This window comes from Salvia miltiorrhiza, chromosome 5 (assembly GCF_028751815.1).
Source record: "Salvia miltiorrhiza cultivar Shanhuang (shh) chromosome 5, IMPLAD_Smil_shh, whole genome shotgun sequence".
In the NCBI taxonomy this organism is placed as follows: domain Eukaryota; kingdom Viridiplantae; phylum Streptophyta; class Magnoliopsida; order Lamiales; family Lamiaceae; genus Salvia; species Salvia miltiorrhiza.
Genome location: NC_080391.1, coordinates 17,933,073 through 17,959,178, shown reverse-complemented (window position 1 = coordinate 17,959,178; position 26,106 = coordinate 17,933,073). Strand labels below are relative to the sequence as shown.

At 34.7% G+C, this 26,106-nt stretch overlaps 1 long non-coding RNA gene across 1 annotated transcript; it reads left to right on the top strand.

Moving 5' to 3' along the window:
- The first annotated feature begins 8,756 nt into the window (after positions 1–8,756).
- On the top strand, positions 8,757–19,038 carry LOC130986485 (uncharacterized). Its single transcript, XR_009089280.1, has 2 exons — positions 8,757–8,942; positions 9,206–19,038. It is a non-coding gene; the product is annotated as an uncharacterized LOC130986485 (long non-coding RNA).
- Positions 19,039–26,106: the final 7,068 nt, after the last annotated feature.

Here is a 26,106-nt window from a genome sequence, read left to right as displayed (position 1 = left end):
CATCAATTTGAATTTATTAATTCAAATAAATTAGTGAAGTTGATAAAAATAAAAAATAAAACAATTAATCATACGATGAGATTTTGATCGGAAAAGTATGTAACATATACTTGTAGTGGGCAAAATTCGTCAACTTGGCTCAAGGCCAATCAACATTCCAAGCTGGACTAATTAGACAAACAAATCGGTCAGTCTAACCCGACAAACCTCGAACCAACTTGGAGCGATGGCTAGGCTGACCCAATTACTTGTTCGTCCAGCCCGATAAGTCAAATTATACTTATTGCAAGATCAACCTGGGCCGACCCAGGCTGACTATCTCACTTCATATCCAACTCATCCAAACGGTCTGGCCGAATAATTCGCACCCAGCCTGGCCCATCACGCTTGTCCACCAAGCTAGCTCACCAACTTGGCACGACCCTAAAGGCCCAGTCAGTCACACAGGTTGGCCCATCTAGCCCGGAAAGCTATAGACCGACTGGAGTCCACAACCAAGCTGGATATATCGCATACGGCCCAATGGTTATTCCCACGGTTAGAAGGACAAAGTACAAGGCCCAGCCGTCAAACCCTAAAACACGTCTCCCACCAAGCTGACACGGTCAGACGGGTAAATCTTTGTGATCCCGTCCAAATCGCAACAACCTGGGAGATAAGGGCCTTGACGAGGCCAGACTGTAGAAACCCTAGCGGCTGGATGTCCACTGTATAAACAGCCCGACTAGGTCATCAAAGAGGACACGAAAAAATCTTACTCGCTATCGACTCCTTGAATTCTCTCTACTCCACCGCCTAGCCAACTTGGCCTATCTCCGCCTCCCATATTCCATTATCACAACACACTGTCACCGTTTCCACCCTCTGACGCCGCTTACAGCCTGGAATAACCGCACACTCCAGCCTGCATTTCTCTCTTATTTCAATTTGCTCATCATTCTATTTTGCTATTCCGCTACTGACTTGAGCGTCAGAGGCTCTACGGTCGACACCCCCACCCGGTGCTCAACCTAGGGCTCTTACGTGTTCTTGTGTTGACAGGTTGCTAGTGCCCAATCTATCCGGACGTGCAGACGTCAATTTCAATTGTAGATTTTAGCCTCTACAATACTTTATTTGATTATATTATAATAAAATATTGTAATAGATATGACAATAACTAAATAAATCACTATTGTGTAATTAATGAAGTCGAAATAAGTGTATTCAATGAAATAAAGTTGAATTATTTAGTGAATTTGAAAAAAACATGAAATAAATTGAATTGTATAAGATATACTCCCTCCGTCCACGAAATGAGTACTCATTTGGGGGTGGCACGGGTTTTAAGAAATTGATTAAGTGTGTGTAAGTGGAATAAGGGACCCACTTTTATTGTGAGTGGGATGTGTGGGGTACACTTACCAAAAAAGGAAATGGGTACTCATTTGGTGGACGGACCAAAAAGGAAATATGGGTACTCATTTCGTGGACGGAGGGAGTATATGTAATGAAGGAAATTTTATTAAAAATGAAAGAATATATATGTTGGCCAATTAAATGAAGACATATATAATATTAAATATATTATAAATGAAGGAATATGTATGTGGGCAATATAAATGATGAAAATTATAAAATTAAATATTATATAAATGAAGGAATATTTATATTGTATAAACAATTGAAGTTGTTTTGCCAAAAATAAAATTGCCTATAATATATTATATTTTAAGTAATGTATATTTTGTCAAAACAATTGAATATGTTTTAGCCTAAAAAACATAAAATTGCATAAAATATATTATAAATGAATAAATATATTACTCAATGGAATTATGTTGTGTAATTAAAAATCTTACTTAAACAAAATGAATCATACGATGAGACATCGCTCGGGAAACTATATAACATATACTTGAAGAAAATGTATCATAATATAGTATTGATGTCAATTTGATAATAAGAAAATGAACTACTATAGTTTAAATAATGATGTCGAAATAATTATACTCAATGAAATAAAGTTGAACTAATTGATTAAACTAAATTAGTTACATTTTTAAAAATAAAATGAATCATATGATGGGAAATAGATCGAAAAAATAAATAACATATACTTTATTAAAGGTGATGTAATAATAAGAAAATGAACAACTATAGTTTAAATAATGACGTCAAAATAATTATACTCAATGAAATAAAGTTGAACTAATTGATTAAGCTAAATTAGTTACATTTTTAAAAATAAAATGAATCATATGATGAGAAATAGATCGAAAAAATAAATAACATATACTTTATTAAAGGTGATGTAATAATAAGAAAATGAACTACTACTGTGTGAGTGACGATAAGAAAAATAAAATAAATGAATCAAACGAATGGATTTTGTTTGGAAAACTATGTACCATATACTTTGTGAAGTCGAAGAAATTATATTCAATGAAATAAAGTTAATAAATTATTTGAAATTAATTAGTTAATTTGGAAATAAAATTAACATATAAAACTATTTAACATATACTTGAGGGAAATACAATGCTTTATTGAAAACAATTAAACATGATATGTCAATAAGACAATGAACTGCTATACTATAGTTTAACGAAGTTGATATAACTATTTGTTATAAAATTATGAGTTATTAATTAATTTAAGTTAAATTTGTGAATATAATATATAAATAAATGAAATAAAGTGAAATGATTCATACAATTGGATTTCGGCCGCGACACTATTTAACATATTTTTGGATGAGAAATAATGCATTATTTTTTAATTAAAAGCGGTATTTTATAAAAAAGAAAAAAAAAGAGAAAGAACAAAACCCATGAAGGCACAGAGACGCCAACTATGGGCCGAGCCTCGTTAAAACCTTTTTACGAGAAAGAAGTCGTAAAAAGGGAAAAAGAGTACTCAACAAAAACAGGACAGAAGAGAAAGAAAAGAAAACGAGCGGAAGGAATTGCTTCAGGAACTCCAGCCTGACCATCGTCCCCAAGTAATTCCGGCTCAAACAGGTACTAAAAAACTAGCGAGAGTACAGCCCAGAGAGGGGCCGAGGCAGCCACGGTGGCAAGGCTCAACTCGATGCCGCAAGAGAGCCTTGAAAAGTTCGACGCCGGCAAAGAACACCAGCACCCACAGCAAGGAAAATTAAATTATACGATGGCATTTTGCAATGTATTGAAATTAATTATTGAATTTGGAAAAAATAAAAAAAAAATATACGATTGGATTTCGCTTGCAAGACCATTTAACATATACTCCATCCGTCCCACAAATCTTGACACGTTTTTTTTTTGGGCTGTCTCACGAATCTTGACACGTTTCCTTTTTGGGTAATAACTATTACATTCTCTCTCTTATTTTATCACTTTTATTACATTCTCTCTCTTATTTTATCAATTTTATACTTTATTAATTACACACTTAAAACACTAACCAACAATATAGTTAAATTATATTAACAGTAATATTTTTATAATCAACATAAGAATTAAATTTAGTGTATGAAAAAGCTAAAATGAGCTAAAATAAACATAAGTACACGACATTAGAAGGAAAGAGAGAGAACGAGAGAAAGAGAGAGACCGAGATAGCAAGAGAGAAAGAGAGCAGAACGAGAGTATTAATTTCGGAAAAAAATAAATTTCGAAAAAATATTTAATTTCGAAAAATAAATAATAATAATAAAAAAATCTGGAATCAAATTAATAAAACATAATTTTGGAAAAAAAATAAAAATTTACTCTTAAAACAACTAAAATATTAATTTAGAAAAAAAATATAAATTTTAAAAGTAGTTGATAAATTTAAGGAAAGAATATTTTAAAATAAAAAAAATCAAAAAAAATAATAAACAATTTAAAAATAAAATATAATTTTCGAAAAAAAAAATTGGCAAAAAAAACGAAATTTAGGTAAAATAAAAATGTAAAGAAAATATATTTAGCATAAGATTAAAAGTAGTTGATAAATTTAAGGAAAGAATATTTTAAAAGAAAAAAAATGAAAAAAAAATATAAACAATTTAAAAATAAAATATAATTTTCGGAAAAAAAATTGGCAAAAAAAATGAAATTTAGGTAAAATAAAAATGTAAATAAAATATATTTAGGGTAAGATTAAAAGTAGTTGAGAAATTTAAGGAAAGAATATTTTAAAAGAAAAAAAAACAAAAACAAATAACAATTTAAAAATAAAATATAGTTTTCAAAAAAAAATGGCAAAAAAAATGAAATTTACATAAAATAAAAATTTTAATAAAATATATTTTGAATAAGATTAAAAGTAGTTGAAAAATATATGGAAAGGATATTGTAGTAAAACCATAAATTAGCAAAAAAACCGACTCAATCAGAAAACCTTAAAAAAACCGGTTTTTCATGCAGTGTCCGGACACTGCAGTGTCCGAAAATCACATCTATATTAATTTTGTTACTTAAGAGGCAGGTTTAGTATTTATTAATTTTGGATAACATCTATATAAATACAGGCTCAGCTAGGTCAAAATTAGTAACGCCTTGGGCTTGGGCCTCCGAATTCTTTGTTATATGGGTTGAAGATTAAAACCCATTAGTTTCTTTTATATTAATTTTGTCTATTCTCCCTTTGACTCTTTCTCTTCAATTTTCTTATTATAATTTCATAAAATTATGATAAAGTCTGAAATGAAAAGGATTGCTATTAAACTTTTGCAATCCAGATTCATTTGAATATTTTTCTATTCTCATATCTCAATGATTATGCTAGGAGAAATATTATTACATCTATCCATAGCAAATTAATTTAAGACATTTTTAGTTTGAACTAAAATCGCCATCTATACAATTAATGGACGACAATAATTATTGTTAATAGAAAAAAAATGTCTAAATAGGAAACATAAAATTTTATAAATTTTGTTATGCAACATTTATAGTTGTATGAGCTGGTCTTGGGTACAACTGACTGTACTGTATAATCGGGTTGCACCCTGACCCACATCCTGACACACACCCTGACCCAAACTCGTATTCTTATCGAAATCATGTAAATGACACTATTCGGTTATACAAATAATAATGTCTGTAATTGCCACTATTCATTTATACAAATGGCATTGCGTATAAATGAAACTATAATATTGTAAATGACACTGTGTATAATTGATAGTATTCGATTATACAAATGCACTGCCTATAATTGACACTATTCAGTTATACAAATGACACTATAAAATGTCATAGTGTCATTTGTATAACCCAATAGTGTCATTTACAATGTTATAATATCATTTATATGCAGTGTCATTTGTATAACGTAATAGTATTAATTATATAAGCAGTGTCATTTGTATAACTGGATAGTGTCATTTATACAATTTGAGTCAGGATGCGGGTTCGGGTTAGGATGCAACTCGATTGTACGGTACAACCGGTTGTACCCAAGTTTTTGTGTAGTTGTATAATCGAAAATTATAGTAGTACATTAATAAAGTATACAAAGCTTTATGAGCATGTTTCAGTGTATCTTTTGATGAAGATGAGTTTTTTAACTTATGGTTTGTGACTGTATTTCATAAAATTTATCAAAAAATTATATCTTCTAAATCACTAGTATATTATTTTAGTAAACCGAAATTTTATTTGTAGAATCATAAAATATATTGTTGGTATATTAGAATGAGTTAATATATTAAAATATCTATTTTGGTATATCAAAGAAATCCCAGAACCAATATTCATCTGGTGCATTTGTCTTATTTCAATCTGCAGCGAGTACGTAAACAACCAGATACAGAAATGAAGAAGAAACAAGACATATTTCCCCGTTTTCAGAATTAAAATAAAAATCACATAAGAAATAAGAATTTGAATAAGAAGAAGAAGAAAAAAAAAAAGTACAAGATGATGATCATGGGCAAAGAACATGTTGTTGAAATTTGGCATCCTCGTAAGTGGAAGGATCCAACTTGTTATGGCAAAAGGAGGGGCCGGAAGGAGGCACCGGGCCTCTCGGTAGCCGGTTTTCGAGCAAGTTCTCGAAATCCCTACTTCTCTTCATCACTCTCGTGCTCTCTCCCATCACAGCCATTGCTGTAAGAAATATGACAAGAATCAGAGCAACTCTCTTCATCAATCTTCCCAAACCTCGATCCTATCCTCTCTGCCTATTTTTGAACGATCGAGTTTCTTGTTTTCGAATGAAGGGGACTTTGTGGAACAATTCTAAATAATTGATGTTTCAACTTCCAACATAATAAAGTCGTAGGTTTGAAATTAAATACAATGCCATCAAAGAAAAGCTACAAGAATGAAACTTGGACGAAAGGTATTTTTTCTAAATCAATTATGAACCAACTAAACGTATGTTAGTTTCCTTATTTATGTTATACTAATAATTATTCAACTCTCACATCCATGGAATAAATGTGGAATTAATTCTAATGTTGCAGCCACTTGAGAATTTGACTTGGGGAAGTTCAAAAGATAAAAATTAACTCTCTCCGCTCTCCATCACGAGATTAGCCAGAAAAAATCTTGTTGGGGTTGACGGGGTTGCATATTTTTAGAGAATTGGCTAACCTTATTTAAAAGAGCTTACAAGCTCCAACAACTTATAAAACATAGTTTCTCAAAAATTTGTAAGTTATCAAAGTGTTTGGATAATTCAACAATTAAATTTATAAATTAGAGAGAGAAAATTGACAACAAATGGATTTGAAAGGGTTATGATGAAAATAAGAAATCATGGTTGAATAATATTTGTGAAAATGATTACTGCATAGAAGATTATGAAAAAAGAAGTTGAGTAGAGAAACTTATTTTTTGAGAGTTTATATATTCTTGAAACTTATTTTTAGAGCTTATAAATTATTTAAGAACTTATTTTGTCGAACATTATAAAGAGGTTATAAGCTCTTAAATAATAAAGAGTTTATAAATTTAGGCGACAAAAAATCAGGTTCCTGCTTTTCACAAGACATATATACAAAATTGTGAATAATTAATCCTATGATTTGAAGATGTTAACAGAAAATAAAATAATTTTCGCGTTCTCCACGCTCATTATATGGCTGATCTATACAAATAGAAAACTGAATACTGAAATTGATTTATATAATGTGACAAAGGAGGCACAAAAGAGGCCCACCTCCAAGTCAATAAAGGAGTGCATTATTTGAAAGTCAAATATGCGGTAGGTCTTATTGTTAAGCATATAATGCAAAATAATATCGACACTATCGTTTACCTAAATTAAACTCAAAAAACAGATAATATAAGACTTTTGTTTGACAATTTCAAGATTCATTTCCACAAACACGCACGCATAGAGCGAAAAGTCGAAGTCTACAGTAACATTGCCTATTCATTGGAACACTACAAATTTTTTTGCGTAAATAGCGACGAAAATTACCGGCGGCCGCCGGTCGCCGTCGGTAATGTCGTTACCGACGAGTCGATTAGCGGCGGCAAGTTGCCGACGGCACCGCCGCCGGTAGCACAATTTACCGGCGGTCGTCTTTTATTACTGACGGCATTCTGCCGTCGGTAATCACCTGATTTTTTGTAGTGGAAGTAATGTTAATTTAAATATGGAAAAATTGCACCTAAATACACAAACTTTGCCAAAAATTCATATTTGACGCGAAATTAGAATTTTACATTTTAACACACCAACTTTCTTTGTTGTCCAAATTTGATACGACTTAATTCTTAAAAATTCAAAAAACAACCGCTTTTTGTAAATAATTATACAAAGACCCACTTATGCTATAATTTGGGACATTTAAATCATACCAAGATATTTCCTTATGATGTTTTCTTTTAAACCATTTTAGGCGCAAATCAGAGATTAAAAGAAAACATCATAAGGAAATATCTTGTTTTGGTTTAAATGTCCCAAATAATAACATAAGTGGGTCTTTGTATAATTATTTACAAAAGGGGTTGTTTTTTGAATTTTTAAAAATTAAGTCGTGTCAAATATGGACAACAACGAAAGTTGGTGTATTAAAATGTAAAATTTTAACTTCGCGTCAAATATGGATTTTTGGCAAAGTTTGTGTATTTTCACGCAATTATCCCTTTAAATATCGACAATTAATGCCACAAGTTATAGTGTAAGTAACGAGCGTTACTTTTTAATTTTGTAATTGTTTTTTTTAGAATTAATTTTTCAATTGTGCAGATTCATTTTTGACGTATGATTAGTTTGAGGATTTTAAATTGATGGCGAAAACGAATTAAGTGGAGATTCTGGATTGAGGTTGAACTCTGTTGAAATGAAGGCTGAAATTTGGAAAAAAAAAACCTAGATTTTTGAGTTGTGCATTATCTTTTCTTGGTTCAAAAATTCAGTGATGTCAGCAACTAAATATCAATAAAATTATAGGATTGAAGATTAGATTATACCTTCGCAAATTTACGAGATAAAATGTTATGGGCCATAAAGGTTCCTTTTCCGGAAGTTGCAGAATCTGTAGGTTGAATAGTTCTGGATTTGGCCCAATCATATTAGGTTAGGTGTGTTGAAGGTTTGAGTTTTAAGTGGGGGTGAGCAAAATCAGACCAAAATCATCGAATTGGATCGAATCGATTGGTTCGGAACAATTCGAACGGTCCGAAGCGGTCCGAAAGTAGGATTCGGTCCAAGGCAGCTCAATATTTTGGTTTCGGTTCCGGGCTGCCCAAGTCCATCGAAAAGCGAACCAATCTGCTATAATTAATAAATATATATTTTATTAATATTAATAATAATTTAACTATTTTATTTTGCCAATTGCAAACTAGCCAAAACCTATAATCTAAATTCAAACATAGCTCGACAGCTCTCCACTCCCTAGCTCTAGCCTCTCATCTCTCGTATTTTTCGCTGATGGCCTGACAACCCCTTCCTCATACTCAGTTTGCACCTCCTGTCTAGGTGTCTACCTGCGACTCAGCCACTGCGTCCAGTAACCGAGGGCTCTTTATGTGAGTAATTATATCCTCTTTATGTTCTTCGTAGTTTCTGCGAATTTAGGGCAGATTTGATAATTGATGTTTTTGCTAGTTGCCCCAAATATTGAGCCTATATTATGAATTTCTTGATTAAGCCTATATACTGAATTCGTTTGTTCATGAATTTCTTGATTGAGCCCATATCTTGTATATTTATGATGCTGCTGCAAATTTCTTGATTGAACCTATATTTCTTTGAATGTTGTTTGATGTATATCTTGTATTCTGAATGTTAGGGATGTCAATCGGGCCAGCCCACCGAATTTCGGGCCAGCCCTATCAGGTTTTGGGTTAATCGGGCGCGAGCTAATCGGGCTGGGGATTTTATCGGGTTATAAATTTTCAACCCTAACCCTAAACGTTCGAGTTTCGGGCTAGCCCATCGGGCTAGTCGGCTTAAATGTGTGAAAATAAAATAATCATTTGTATTTTGTAATTTTTAATGATCTAATGTATAATGTATAAGCATGAAATGCATAAAATAAAAGATATTGAAAAAAACATCATGATTACATAACATATAAATAAGTTGGCAACAATAAAATGTTCAACTTTGTTAACAAAAAAATAATAAAATATCAAACAATAGTTTGAATTCAAAGAATCAAAGCATCTCAAACATACAGAAAAGTGAAATGATGAGACTTTATAATATTTTGTCATTTTTTTATTTTTATATCTAAATATTCAATATTAAGTATTCGGATTTCGGGCTAGCCCATCGGGTTAGTCGGGCCGCCCTATCGGGTGTCGGGCTATTCGATTATGGGCTAATCGTGTTGTAACTTTTATCGGGTTGAAAATATTCAACCCTAACCCATCGGATGGCGGGTTAATCGGGCCAGCCCACGAGTTTCGGGCTAGATTGACATCTCTACTGAATGCATTCTGAAATTCTGCCGACTTTGTTTGGTTTGGACCGAACTGGACCAATAAACAAGGGTCGGTTCCGGTTCGATTTCATTCTTAACTTCGGTCCGGGTCTGTTCGGTAGTTTTCAAGTTGTCGGTTCTCAGTTTGATCCGGTCAATTCGATCCAAATGCACAACCTTAGTTTTGAACACGAGAATCGCTTATTTTTTGTAATGAGAATCGTCATTTCATGCCTATTCCCATAAATATGGGATAAGCCATTCGTCCCCTTCCCCATGGTACTGTGTATTCTCACAGATAAGAGATTACTTATTCATTATTTATTTTTTATTTTGACAAATTTATAATAATAATAATAATAATAATAATAATAATAATAATAATAATAATAATAATAATAATAATAATACTCTCTCCACAAAAGAATTTCCTACTTCTATATATAATACTATAAATGAAAGTTTAAATTACTAGAATACTTGGAATTAAACTTATTTATGCTTAATTGAAGGTCAATTGTGAAAATCTGAAAATATACTATCTCTGTCCACGAAATAACTTTCTGTTTTTCCTTTTTGGAACGTCCAAGAAATAACTTTTTACTTTTCCTTCTTGGGACGTCCACGAAAGAACTTTCTACCTATAAATATCTCATTTACTCTTACTTTTCACCTTTTCACCACTCTATTATTAAAATAAAATTTTATTAAAAAGAAAAATTAAAAAACCCTTGAAAGCACAAAAAGCAGACTAAGGGCCGAGCCTTTTGGAAAATCCGAGAGGGAAAAGCCTTAGCAAGGAAAAAAGAGTGCTCGTCTAAAGAACAATGTTAATGAGCTAAGTTGAGGCTATTTCAGAAACTCCGGCCGAACCATCGCCCCTAAATAACCCCGGCTCGTTAACAGAAAACAGCAAAAGCCAGGAATAACAAAACTAGCATAAATGAGCAGCCAAATCCAAGCCATAGAAAAGCCGCTGTGAAACTAAACTACCTTTGTTTTTTGAAACATGTGTCACTCCATCATAGGAAGTTCTTTTGTGGACGGAAGCAATAAATGATTTATATTTTACTTTTAATAATAATAGTAATAGTAATAGTAATAGTAATAGTAATTTTTTGGGATAATTGCGTGAAAATACACAAACTTTGTCAAAAATCCATATTTAACGCGAAGTTAGGATTTTACATTTTAATACACCAACTTTCGTTGTTGTCCAAATTTGACACGACTTAATTCTTAAAAATTCAAAAACAACCCCTTTTTGTAAATAATTATACAAAGACCCACTTATGTTATTATTTGGGACATTTAAACCAAAACAAGATATTTCCTTATGATGTTTTCTTTTAATCTTTGATCCGCGCCTAAAATGGTTTAAAAGAAAACATCATAAGGAAATATCTTGTTTTGGTTTAAATGTCCCAAATTATAACATAAGTGGGTCTTTGTATAATTATTTACAAAAAGGGGTTGTTTTTTGAATTTTTAAGAATTAAGTCGTGTCAAATTTGGACAACAACGAAAGTTGGTGTATTAAAATGTAAAATCCTGACTTCCCGTCAAATATGGATTTTTGGCAAAGTTTGTGTATTTAGGTGCAATTTTCCCTAATAGTAATAGTAATAGTAATAGTAATAGTAATAGTAATAGTAATAATAATAATAATAATAATAATAATAATTATTATTATTATTATTGTGTTAATTATATTTTATTCATATCTATTCATTCCTTGTAGATACCAGCCATAAAGAATTCTATATTTATTTTTATTCAATTTTCTTCTAATTTCATTCCTGCATACCAGCCATCACCTTAATCTCAAGACAATATCACATAGAATAAGTTATGATTTATGAATCTTGGCCTATTTCTAGGACAAAAATAATCTCAATTTAATTAAATTTTGAATAATTTCGAGACGATTCAGTTTCAAGCAATTGAAAAATAAATATTAGGGGGACGTTGGAATGAGGGGGATGTTGGGATCAATTTTTGTTAGGTTCTTTTTAGTTTTAATTATAAATTAATTTATTTATACATCTATATTGTATTAAAATATCAATATTTTAACTTGCAATCAATTTCAAATTGATTTTAAAATTGAGTGACAAGTTTGTAATTATAATAAAATTGAAAGTTTATTTGTAAATTATATTGTTTATTCATTTTTTTATCTTTTTTATTTTTTCTTTCTAAAATTGTGAAATTAGACTAATAATAATACACTCCCTCCGTCCCGTTTCAAATGGCCCTAAATTTTTCTACACGAAGATTAAGAAATGTGTTGTAAATGTATAAAGTGGCGGTACCCACCTTATTAATGACTTTTGTAAACCTAATTAACTAAAGCAAGTAAGAGAGAGAAACTCATGCAAAAGTGAATTAAATACTCAAAAGAGATATTATGTTGCCGCCAACTTCAAAATTCTGAAAACAATTGGAATAAAAAATTCTACCAACTTAAATTATGTGCAAATTTTTGGTGCCAAATTTGGCACCAAAAACAAGATTCTGCCATAAATTACACATTCCTTCTCAAAATTAAAAATACATTATACTTCTATAAATTCAACTCATATGCCATAACTATTTACAAGCTCAAAAACATCAAATGGCTTCCAAAAAAAACATGACTTCCCTAGAAAGGGAGGCTGCACTTCAGTTTCTCTTGAATGGCAGTAAAAATAGCACAACAACAAAGGGGAAGATGAAGGCAGCTTGTGTGAAGTTCTCCAAGAGTCGTCGCACCATCAATCGTCTTTGGGTTGAAGCAACAAACCAAAAGGGACGCGTAGAGGACATCACTGAAGATCCTCAACCATCGTCTCCACCACTACTTTCCTCTGATGATCCCACTCAAGCCGAGGGTATCACTCACAAATCAGGACGTACTCTTGCTTCTTTTGTTCCTGCAGAAAATGAGCAAGTCATTCCGTCTGCTCCAACCTATGCATCTGATCCTCCCTCTTCATCTAAAGGAGCTTCCACATCTCAAATTCAACCCAGGGCACTGCATGTTCCCCCTAAATTGGCTGTTGAATTCATAGAGATTCCTCGCAAACCACGGGCTGTCAGATATGATTCTGACCTCGAGACTGATGGATATGTCACAAAATGTAAACGTTGAATCCCGCCCAAGGCCACATTCCAACTTGCTGATGAAGACGCAGAAGATCCGATTCAAGCTCTTCTGGACGTCATCTCTGATTAGCAGAATGAGATTGCCACTCTCAAGCATGAACGCGAACTGCACGACATCTATGGCGCCAAATTTCTCAAATATTTGCGTGATGTCAAAAAACAGGCAACCGAGGACATGATTGATCATGATATTCGGATTAAACAGCTTGATGCGGCCTTGACTAAACTACGTTAAATTCATTTTAACTATGAACACGACATGATTCCTACCAAGGCCATTACTGTACTCACACATGACAGATATAAGGCCCTTCACACCTATGTCCTGGAACACGAAGTTCAGACCAAAGAGAAGCTTCTGACGCTTCAACAAGAACTTCGTGGCCTTCGAATCGAATTCATGAAAGACTTCATGACCTCTACCGATGCTCAACTGATGGTAGCAGAAGCTCTTCGTCTTGTCAATGCTCGAATTACTCAGCTAGAAGGTGAGCTTCGAAGTATTCATAATTCTTCTGATTCAAAGAGATACAACTTCAAGTCAACTCTATCCCTCGTGATGATGCCAAAAAGGGGGGAAGAGATTATGGATGATCGTCTCTTTGATGCTCTCCCAAAATAATTGGCCCAGAACTTTGCCGATTCTAGAGCTATCCTTGCTCGTGCTACTTCGAAGACTGCTCATGTCCCGTCTATTTTAGAAGAATATAGCCGAAAGAGAACAAGGGAAGAAAGCTCATCCAGAGATCCAGAGCCTAAGGCCAAGAAGGCTCTCCACCTTGGTGAAAATGCTCTACGACCGCCTCCTCAACAATCCTTCCCTCAAATGCTTCGAGAAGAACATAAAATGAAGTACTATATCAGCGAATGACTCCTGGTATCCTACCTAGATAGGTTTGATAGACAAGATAAATGGACACCAGCTAACATGAACGAATGGTGGCAAAAGCTGAAAGAATGTTACAACAAGTGGATTGTCTTTGCCAAATCTTAACAGGGATTCGAATTCCAGAAAGAAGCCTGGAAGTACTTTCTTGTTAACTGACATGAAAGAGGAATGGTTGAAAGGATGCACTGCTCAAAGAGAAGCAAAACTTCAGATTTCTAATCCCTTAAAAACGACAGTTTGCCCTCCAAGAATCAGAAATGGCGGCAATAGAGAAACAATCAAGAGAGAAGTCAGAGTCACTTGCAAGATCTGGAATGTGCCCTCAAACTTCAACTCAGATGATTTTGATAAGATCTGGAAGACAGTCTTCAATCTGTATGGTCAGAAACCCTAGTTTCTAGAACTGGTTCTTCTTTGCAAGATCTACTTTCTTCTTGTATTTTAAACTGATGTCTCGACAGTTTTTCTTAATGAAAAGAATTTCTTTTTGATCTCAACCTGAAGACAATACCTTTTTGTCCAGGCTCTGATTACTGTCTTTCAGTTATGTCTTCGTTTTTGTTTCTTTAAACTGTTGTGTTCTTCCTTCAAAGTGCATGTTTTAGGTTCTATTGTTAAGGGGAATAGTATTCACCCTGTTTAAAAGCTTGTGCCTTGAGTTCAGCCTTTTTCTTAATTAAAACTGTTGTGCGATTTTGGCATCATCAAAAAGAGGAAAATTGTTGGGAACTTAATGAAATATCCTAATCCTAGTTTTGATGATACCAAAATCAATAGGTGTCACTTGTATAGACTAGAACTGTTCGAACTCAAGTGTTAGAGTTCTTTTTCTAGTTTAATTGTTGTTCTGAAGACTGAAGATGCCGACTGATGTGACGATTAAGGCAAAGTCAAATACTGATATTTGACTTATCAGTCGAAGAATCAGTTTCGACTAATTACTTAATGCGAGCCACGTGGATTCAGCGGTCTGATACTAAAGTCAAGTGTGTTGAAATCCAGTGTGCGCTAGGAGTGAGAAATCCAACCCAGTGTGTTGGTACTGAAGATAGGCTCTTCAGTTGTTTTTGTTTGTTGTGCACCCGTAAGCACACGTTTAGGTTTGTTGTGCACTCGTAAGCACATGCCCAGTGAAGTTGTCGGTCTGATCAACTGACCGTGGATGTAGGAAGTGTTTTCTGAACCATGTAAAAATCTCTGTGTTATTTACAACTTTCAGTATTTACCTTCTTACTTGTGCTCTTACTTTCTTAAACTGAAAACTGATTAATTGCAATATGAAACTTAACTGCTGACAACGTGATTCATATCACATGCTATTTCGAAATAAAAGTTTTCTGCTGCGTGTGTTATTAGTCTAACTGATCTATTTTCAGATATTCAGTAAGATTCATAACATCTCTCTATTTAACAAACTCGACTGAAGCCTTACGTGTATCAGTTAAAGTCTTTAACTTAACTGATAACTCTTTACTGAAGAGTATTCAGTATCAGTCGTCAACTTTGTTTTGATAAAACTCTTTTCACTAAAGGTTGAGTCAGTTTGTGTTTCAAGTTTCATTTTCAAAAATAGCCTATAGGTGTATTCCCCCCTCCCCCATACACTTATTCGAGACCCTCCGGACCCAACATGTTATTTGTTCAATACCTAAGTCTTTGTAAAGGCATCGAACGTGAGTGTAAATCATTCTCAGTTTTAGTAAAGTTTTACCATAGGGCTTCTACAAGTTATAATTTATAACTTGTAGAAAAATTTTCCATCCTTGTGTTCTCGTTTCTATTTTAATTCCGCTGCTTTATACTCTGTGCGCACTTGTGCGTCTCCTAAACACAGTGCATAATTTTTGCGAAGAAACACTTTCAATTGGCGTCAGAGCCAACACTTGACACACTGAGTGTGATCCTCGCTGTTACAGTAACAGTTGCTTTCACATGGATCCCGGTAGTTTGGGTATTGTGCGACCTCCAATTCTTGATGGTGCAAATTACTCTTTCTGGAGGACAAGGATTCAACAATATATAAAGGTTGTTGATTGATGGACGTGTATACCACCAAATAATTTCTGCAATAGGTAAGAATTAATACAGTTTAGTAGCTAGCAGGGTCGAACCACAGAGAACGGGTAATTGCAATCAATTTTCTAGAGATCTAAGTTGGTGTAGCCACCACGCCTTAATTTTGAGAGAAATATTAATAAACTAAGGAAGCAAATACATCAAATAACAATTACAAGAATTCAATCAAAGAAAGGTAACTCGGCCCGAATAAATCCACACTAATTTAATAAATCCATTCATCGACGCAAAGATAAATTAATCCCTATCAACCAACCAGTTATAGGATACCGTGAACGCACTGACATACCCCAATTCCTATTTTCTGTGTCGATAGACAGCTGTAGACCCCTTATTAAAATATAACCTAGCTGGAGACGCCAGACCTAAATTTAATATTTTAATAGCATTAAGATGAAGGAACCCGATTTAGACAAATTACCCAAGAACGCAAGTAATAAGTCGTCTACTAATTTATTCCTACTACGAACATGGTAGCTTTATCACTTATCAACCATATTCCAATAATTACGGATTGGTAGGAACCAATTGACTTTAATCCAATTAAATCTAAGTTGATCAGGCTTAAATTAAATCAGAATTAACTCTAAACACAAGGAATAAATCGGAATCAACAAGAATCAATTATATGCTTAATTAGGTCTCACAGATATTAAATCAGTATTTCATTATTCTCGCCGAATTAAGAATTTAGCTTCTCATGATTAAACTAAACACAATCAAATAAATAAAGATGAACATTAAACAAGAAAATAAATTGCAATTAAATAAAATATCAATCGTTTGCTCCCCAAAGTTAGTTCCAGCCGCCCAGTCTCAATGTAAAAGCAAGAAGAAAATAAAATAGTTTGCCTAATCTCCAAGTAAGTAAAAACGTGTAGCACTAGAATTATATATACTAAATCTAACTTTCTCTCTCCTCTCTAAAACTAGCGGCTGTTTTTAACTTAAGCAAAATATATATGAGATTAAAATCCCTAAGGTGCCGATCACCCCTATAAATTGGGCTTCCCGACCCTTACAAAAAATAGAGCCCACTATTAATTAAAAACAAGAGTATTAGGCTTAATTAAATTTAAACAATTGATTCAAAGCCCAATTTCTGAATCTCTTCCAAAATCATGCCATCTTCTTCAAATTCACGCATTTCCCGAACTTTCTTCATCACGAGCCTCCAACTACGATCCATGCAATTCCTGTGCCAAAACACCACAAACTTGGGTAATGTCAAGTAAAATCCTCGGCAAACGACACGAATCTAAACAACTAAATCACACACATCATTGATATAAAAGCCCGGTATTCTATCGAAGATGAGTGGTCTGCCCCTAAGACCGCGGATGCTCACGGTGATGTGATCCAAACACTGCATGCTCAATGGACCCGAACTCAGCTCGAAGAGGCAAATTTCAATGAGAAGACCAAGCACGCCATCTATTCGTTTGTGGACATGAATATGTTCCAGCTTATCAAAAACAGTACATCCGCCAAGGAACAATGGGAGTGCTCCAAAGGCATTGCGAAGGAGAGACAAGCATTAATGAAACGAGGCTACGCATCATTGCCACCAAGTTTGAGAACATGAAGATGGAGGAGGATGAAGACATCGAGGAGTATACGACGAGGATACTCAATATTGCAAATGACTGCAATGAGCTTGGTGATCCGATTAGCAGTCGTTTGCTTTTTCAAAGGCGCTCAAAACTCTATCGTCTCGCTTTGAAATGAAAATCACTACAATCGAAACAATTCAAAATATTGTTGCTCTGGAGTTCGTGGATCTCATGAACACCCTCAGAACATATGAAATTACGCTGGAAGAAAGAGGGTTGCTTGATAAGAAGAAGGCAGTTACATTCACTGCAAGTCAACATCGGCGGCATCATCCAGTGGCTGTATTCTTGAGATTCGTGACGTTGATGAAGCTGATGAGCTTGGAGAGATCAATGCTGGAGATGATGTTGCCCTCATCACAAGGAAGTTCAACACCATGGTGAGGAAGATGAACAAGGCAAAGGGACAAGAAAGGTCAAGGGAGGAAGAGTCTCCAAAAGCCGACTTCCCATCACTCAAGAAGAACGAGTTCACATCTCCTCGACCAATGAGAAAAGTCACCTCAACTAATGAATCTTTCAGGTATGATCTAAATTATATCAATAATGTTCAACGCCGTGAATGCAAGGGGTATGGTCACTATGCGAACCAATGCGCAAACACCCTTCGGAAAATAGGAAAGTCTTATTGGATGTCATGGAGTGATGATGAGGCGGAATTCTTTGATGGCTCAGAAAGCTCAAAGGAAGAAAAAGATGATGAGGATTAAGGAGGATGCTGGTGTGACAGCATTTCACGTCACAATTGGCAAAACATTGCCTGACGATGAGGATGATGAGGATGATCCTAGTTCCAACAGGTATGGTTCAAATTATTACTCCAATTTTCTGTGCCTTAACGCTTGTGTAGGTAACACTGAAGAAAGCAATGAAAAGGTCGTGCTTATCATCATAGAGCTCAAAAAGTTGTATGACGAGTTACTTGGAAAATGGAAGGAATAAGGAAAGGAGCTGGTCTATACAAGGAGTGAGAACAGAAAGCTAAAGGCGTCTCTAGCGAAGCTCGAAGCCTTGGTTACTCAAAAGGAAGTCAAGCTAAACCAAGTTACAATCCAGCTGGATGAAGCTCAAGCAGTCATCACAAAATGGATATCCAGCAGACACATGTATGATGAGTTTGTGGCTGCAAGTAGTCTAGAAACTACTGGTTCGGGATACCTTGCTGAGACAACAACCACACCCGCTGTCAACCCCACACCAGGAATAACAAAGGTATAATCCACCCATGGCAAAGAGTTTTTAGTGGAAGGAACCCCTGTGGAGAAGAAGCATAATCGAAAGAAGATGTATGTGTGTCATTACTATTTTGAAATTGGTGACATACAACCTTTTTGCTTTAGAAAGTACACGATGAAAATAAGTTCTTTGTAAGCAAAAAGAAAACAAAAGGGGTGAGAAAGCCACAATGGGTAAGGAAGGATGAGATCAAGTGTAATGTTGTGTATACTGCTATAAAAACTAACATTTCAGGCTCTTGGTATTTCGACAGCGGCTATTCCAGTCACATGACAGGCAACAAAACCTTTTTGAGTGAGTATCAGGTATGTGATGGTGGAAATGTCTCTTTTGGTGGAGGTTCAAAAGGTAGAATCATTGGTAAAGGTATTTTAAATGTGTTCGGGTTTCCTACTTTAAAAAATGTGTTTCATGTTCAAGGTCTTATGGCAAATTTGATTAGTATAAGCCACTTATGCAATGATGATTTACAAGTTAAGTTTGCAAAGATTCTTGTGAAGTGTATGATAACCAAAATGTTTGCATTATGAAGGGTCAAAGGTCGGCTGACAATTGCTAGGTAGTGTTTATAATGATAATTAATTGTATTTTGAGTGCAGAATAGGGTCCACCATGTGATAGGGTCCACCATATGATAGATAGTTTCTAAAAGTGAAAATGGACTCATTTTTGTGGACATCTCAAAATGGGACGGAGGGAGTAGTAAAAAGTAATACTTTGAAGATATCAATGATTAAAAAAAAAAGATAATTGAAAACAATAGTTGTAACTATGATAATAATACCACAATGTTGATTATTTCATACACTTATTTTATGATACAAAAAATACAAGATATTAATGAAATTGAAATAAAAATATACTCCCATTGTCCACAAAAAATAATCCTAACAGAAAACGACGCGAATTTTAATAAAAATAGTTTAATTTATAAATAAATAAATATATATATATATATATATATATATATATTTATATATATATATATAAGCAAGTTAGGCCTTACTTTTGCCCAACTATAATCCATAATATAACCTTACTTTTGCCTAACTATAATCCATAATATAATATTTTAATTTATAGTTAGTAGATAAAGGGTCTCAATTAAAAGATAGTGCTAATAATGATAATTAATTTTACTGTGAGTAGAGAAAAGGACCCACCGCATGATAGAAAATTTTCAAAAATGAAAATGGACTAATTTTTGTTAACTTTTCAAAATAGCAAAAAATGACTATATCTGTAGACGGAGGGAGTAGAAAATTGATAAGAAACATTACATATACAAGAATAATTTCACATGTTAGCTACATTGTTTTGTTATATCATAAATTGGTTATATCGTACAATTTTTTTGAAAATGTTAGCGATTAGAAAATTGAAATGAATAAATATAATTGTGATAATAATATCGTGTTGACCATATTATTTGATGTTGGAAAAAATCTATGTTTTGATTTCTGTCAAAATTAAACAACGTGAACTTTAATGATGACAAAAACCTACGTAAGGATAAAGAATTGCTCACAATTGCAGTATGCTGAAACATAAATTTAAGAAGAAAAATTTAGAGAAATTATATGAAAAGGTACTAAATTATTATAATCTCAACTCAAGATCCAACTGTCAAGAAGAATCAGCAGACGATCCAACTGAAGAAGAACCAGACTGGTGAAGAAATCTCAGTTATAAAAATCAGCGCAACTCAAAGCTGATTAGACCATCACCACTAAGTGATAACACTCATTTTTCTATTATTTTTAGTATTCTTACTATGTCAATTTTGTAGGAATTGGAGTGTTTGATAGTTATTTTGTGCTCAAATTATTTTATCTTATGAAATGTGATATTTGCTCGTATTTTGATGAAATCTACAGAAATTTCGAAATTGAATTTAGAAGAATGGTCTAAATGAAAATTATAAATTATTATGATGCGAGTTTGTTAACGCAAACAAAACGTAAATTAGAGTTCGAAGTAAATAGATATGATCAAAATAAGAAAGTCGCGGACAACAACAAATAGCACTATTATTTAATTATTCATCTTTTGGAATAACTATTTTTTAGATATCCAAATCTGGGAACTAAGACTGCATGTTAGCATCATCATTGTTGCCTTCGTTTAAATAGACGTAAAAGCAAACTGTGATATTTGGGGATCGGTATCCTGGATAAGTTCTTTTACAATCCCTATGGCACAGTCTTATACAAGTCGTCCCAAATTTCATTCAAATTATATTTTGGCTTAATTAATATTCCATGCCATACATAGTAAACTATTCTTTCTTTACTAAATATTGTGTACCATTTAGCATTGCAACTTTAGTATTTCTAATTAGTACAGTAAGAAAATGTTGAATGAAGAATCATTTATCTATGGGCAATCGACTAGTCGTGCTATATATTATGTAAATTAAACATGCATACATACTACATAGTCATGTGTCGTTAGATGTTATGTAAGTAGGCATACTTATTGGCGCTTAAATACATGAATTTTGAGTTTATTTTGAGTTTTCTTACGAATTTTAAAAATCGTAAATATTACTTGAATTTTGACTTATTTTATTTTTTTCCACAAACTTTGAGAATTGTCAAAAAAAATACACGAACCTTGAACATTTTATTTTTCTCACGAAAGATATTGTTATAAAAACAAGATTCAAATAATTCTTTTATAATTAAAAGTAAATATTGCTTCGCTTGAGATTGGCTATTTGAAAATTTCTCAATCACATAATCATCACAATATTTGGATAATTTTTTATAGTAATATATTTTGTAATACCCCGTTTCCTCGAGCTAAGTTTAGAATAATTTTGAACTTAGATTTAAGATGATTCACGCCGGATTGAGAAAAAGAATTTATTTAATTCCAACAAAAATGATTTACGAAAGCATTTGTAAATTTTCAAGTTATTTAAATTTTATTTTGTGCATTGCATATTAATTTAAATATGAGTATGATTCCTCTGACGAGTGTGATTCCTCTGACGAGTGTGATTCCTCTGACGAGTGTGATTCCTCTGACGAGTCTGATTCCTCTGATGAGTATGATTCCTCTGACGAGTGTGATTCCTCTGGCGAGTGTGATTCCTCTGACGAGTATGATTCCTCTGATGAGTATGATTCCTCTGACGAGTGTGATTCCTCTGGCGAGTGTGATTCCTCTGACGAGTGTGATTCCTCTGACGAGTGTGACTCCTCTGGCGAAAGCTATCTCGCTGCTCCCCGTGATTTCCCTGGTAAAGTCATTCCTCTGTTCCGCATATATTACTCCTCATCAATGTCCATGCCTATTAAGCCCAAATCAACCCACTAAACATCAAGATATTTTGTTAATCTTGATTAAGCAAGTGAGATATTTTGTTAATCTTGATTAAGCAAGTGTGGAGAGGGTGACTCCACGTTTCATTTACTATTTTCATTATCCCTTCTTAAGGAAGACAACCTATTTTCTCTAAATTTACTTCACCCTTCTCGGCACATTCATTATCCCTTCTTTAAGAAGTTAAACCATCAACTCCTCATTCAAGCAACAACAAGAACGAATCTCAACCGAAATCTCTTAAGGTTTCCTCTTAAACCCCTTATCACGTTTGCTTCGATTGCATAATCCAAGCATTTTATATGTGCTATTCTACTGAATCAACATACCATACGAGCTTTTGCAAATTGAGAAAGATGCAAACTTTATGTATATATATGCATATATCTTTGTATATCTACAATACATATGTGTGTAAAAGCAATTACAAAATGTCTTTTCTTTTGAATTGAAATGAAAGGGGTGAAGAAGCTTATGGTTTTGTGAGTGTGTGCTTGCTTGCTGTGAGAGTAGAAATCAGGGAAGGGCAGGCGGCGGCCGGCGGTGGCTCCACGCCACTGTTGACCGGAGTGCGCAGAGAGAGAGAGAGAGGGTGAGAAGGGCGGCGGTGGTTAGCTCCTGCTGCTGCGGCCGCCGGATCCGTGAACAGGGGAAGGTTGAGAGAGCCGAGGGAGCTGGAGGCCGCGGCGGCAGTCCACTTCTTCTGCTGTTGTCGGTCGATTCGAGCGAAGAGAGAGAGGGAGTTCACGCGCCGGCCATGGTGGTGGCTGTCGCCGGGTTTTTGAGGGAGGCGGCGGTGGCATTTCAGTTCGTGTGGATGTGAGAGCTGTTGTAAGAAAGGGAGAAGGGGGAAGGGGTGCTGGGCGGCGTGTGTTTATGTGCGTGTCTTTGTGGGTGTTGAGTGTTAAGAGAGTGTTTTAAAGAAGAAGAAAGAATTAGGTTTGGGCCCAATTTTGGGCCGATTTAAACTTGTCTGGGCCTCTTTTCTTTTAAATTATTTGGGCCGATTTTATTTCATATGGGCTGTGTTTTATTTTTATAAAATGAACATTTTAAGTAAATCGAGTAAGGATATTGTTGGAGTCCTTAACTCAAGAATTTTAGTTTCAAAATGTTTATTTATTAAACTTTGAAAACCCGGTTAAGTGAATCATAGAATGTTAAGCACTTTACTACGTTTTAAGTTGAGATTCAGGAGACCTATTAAGATTATAGATTTCTTGTAGGCTTTGTGGATCGTGAGAACTAGCGCTGCTATTCCGATTCAGAGATAAGGTTAAACGACAGGCTTTGCCTAAACATGTGGGCTTATTTTTCCAAATGTATGATTTAGCTATTGAGCTTAAATGTTCGTGAAATATAAACTGTTTATCCAATAAAATGTTTATGTGCACTCTGCTCTGTTTAAGGCTCGCCACAACGAATCAATTGAGGTTCTCTTATAGCCTAACACGTTATTTGAGAATTGTATACACCGTTAGCTGACTCGGTGGGTTGATCTCCATCGGGCACTAACTAAGAGGCGTTATAAGGGTGCTTGCTGGATGTGTTCCGAAGCATGTAATGTAAGGGCCTGTCTGGGTAGCGTCCCGAGGTCAAAAGTAAACTTGTCTGGGTTACGCCCTTAGTTCAAGTAAATGGGAGAAATGGATCCGTCGGTGGCTAAAAGGTCCGGGATCATAGCGAGTAACAGAAATGAGTGTGACATCTGCGCGCAAAACTAAGTATATATATATATATTTATATATATCTATATAAATGAAATGTTTTAACATGCTTAGAAGTTCTTTCACTTTAAAACCTTCTAAGTCATGTCAAGTATGATTGGATAAACTGTTCTTCAGGTTATGAAATGTTTTAAAGTTGCAGCCCACTAAGTACATTAGTACTTAGCTCAAAAATACTTTCAAATGTTTTTCAGGTTAACGGCAGGTGATGACGGGGCAGAGCTGAGGCTAGGGTTCAACTCCGTATTTTGACTTCCGCTGTAGTACTAGCCTTTATTTGTCTTTCGTTTCCTTGACTTAAGACATTATGTTATGACTCTAAATAATATCTTTTGATAAGCTTAGACTCTTGACTCTTAAGTATTTTGATTAATGAATGTTGGTTATCCGAGGCATGAAACTAAACTTGTGATCCTGAAGTTGTAATGTTTGTCGATGGATTAGTATCGTTTGGATATCTGTCTTTCTTCATCCAAAGGGGCGAAGCCCGATTTATCATCCCATTATTCGTATTTTACAAGGTTTTTCCCTTGTTCATTTCAATGATTTAGTTGCACCTCAGTTATACTTATTCCTTCAGAAATTGGGGTGTGACAGAGTGGTATCAGAGCATAAGTTTTCTTTCATGTCTCTTATAACCAAAAGCTTCTAATGTTGAGTCTAGATTAGTACCTCTAGACTTCTAAGAAAGTTGTTGAACCTCAGCTCGCCGTGACACTGCCGCAAGTAAGGTACCTTTTAAAAGTTTCAAAGTTATTAAATATTTTGAGAGTTTTCAAGATGTGCGCGCTTTCAATGAATGATGCTATGTGAATTGCTTATCGCTTTCCATATGCTATAAGTTATGAATTGCTAATCGCTTTCATACTGTTGTTTTGAGTCTCCGACTCATATAACCAGCAAAGTATCGTGTTTGGGACAACCCGAGCCCTTAACGAACTAATGATAAACGGTCGAGTTAGATTCCTTGAATCTTTCCGGCAAAAGCAAAGTTTTTAAGGAATGGGACATTTATTGTCCATGTGTTTAAAGGTTTCAAAAGAAACGAATAAATGAATAAATGAAGTTTATGTTATCGTTTTAGGTTCAATGCCTATATGATCAGAATGTTGGGTCCTCTTACAAACTGTTTGAGTACCACCCAAGAATACCTTGGGAATGTTAGTCGTGATAGCTCCGCTTGATCGATTTAAGTAAGGACTGGTAAGATAGAGACGTTAAACATAGATATGTTATAACGTAGAAGCAATGAGATGAGATTAAGAATTCACTTAAGTACTCCACCAAAATAGATCAGTTTCCACATAAAGTAGGCCTTTCACAGGGTTATACTATAGAAGCGATATACCTTGTGTATATCTATGTAGGTATGTATGCATGTGGAATGAGTCTCACTATTGTATTGTTTTCGTCCGTAATTCATAATGGAAGATGCGCCAAGAGGACGCGGTAGGGGACGAGGACGTGGTCGCGGACGCAGCAGGGGATTCGTTCCTGAACAGCCTGTTCCACAAGTAGCACCGAATCGTACTGCTGAAGAAAAGTTTCGTAAGGAAAAGCCTCCAACGTTTGATGGTCTGGGTGATCCCACGGACGCCGAGAAATGGGTCAGGGCAGTGGAGCGAATTTTCAGCTACATCCGTTGCGAAGACGGGGAGAAAGTGACTTGCGCGACTTACCAACTGGTAGACGAAGCCGACTTCTGGTGGGAGTCGGTGAGCCGCACAATGACTGAGGAACAGTGGGAAAATTTCACTTGGGAAGATTTTAAGAATGAGTTGTATGAGAAGTACATACCGGGATGCTATAGACAGAAGAAACAGAACGAGTTCTGGAATTTGAAGCAGAGGGCTGAGATAGTGACTGAGTATGACAGGGCTTTTAACCAGTTGTCACGATATGCACCAATGTTAGTGGACACTGATGAGAAGAGCGCAGAGAAATTCAGGAATGGACTGCGCCACGAGATATCGATCTCCCTAGCGAGTCAGGGAGGTCTCACTTATGCACAAACACTGAGCAGGGCTCTCACCATTGAATCATTGCTACCAAGGGAGAAAGGAAAGGCTCCTGGACAGTCTGGTTTTGTACCACCTCAAGATGGTGGTAAAGGAAAAAGGAAATGGAACGAGAGAATGGGTGGAAACCCTGGAAATGGAAATGGATTTGGGAAGAAACCATGGGCTGTAAACCAAAACCAGAATCAGCCTCAGAACCAACAACATCAGGCAATTATTAAAACACCTT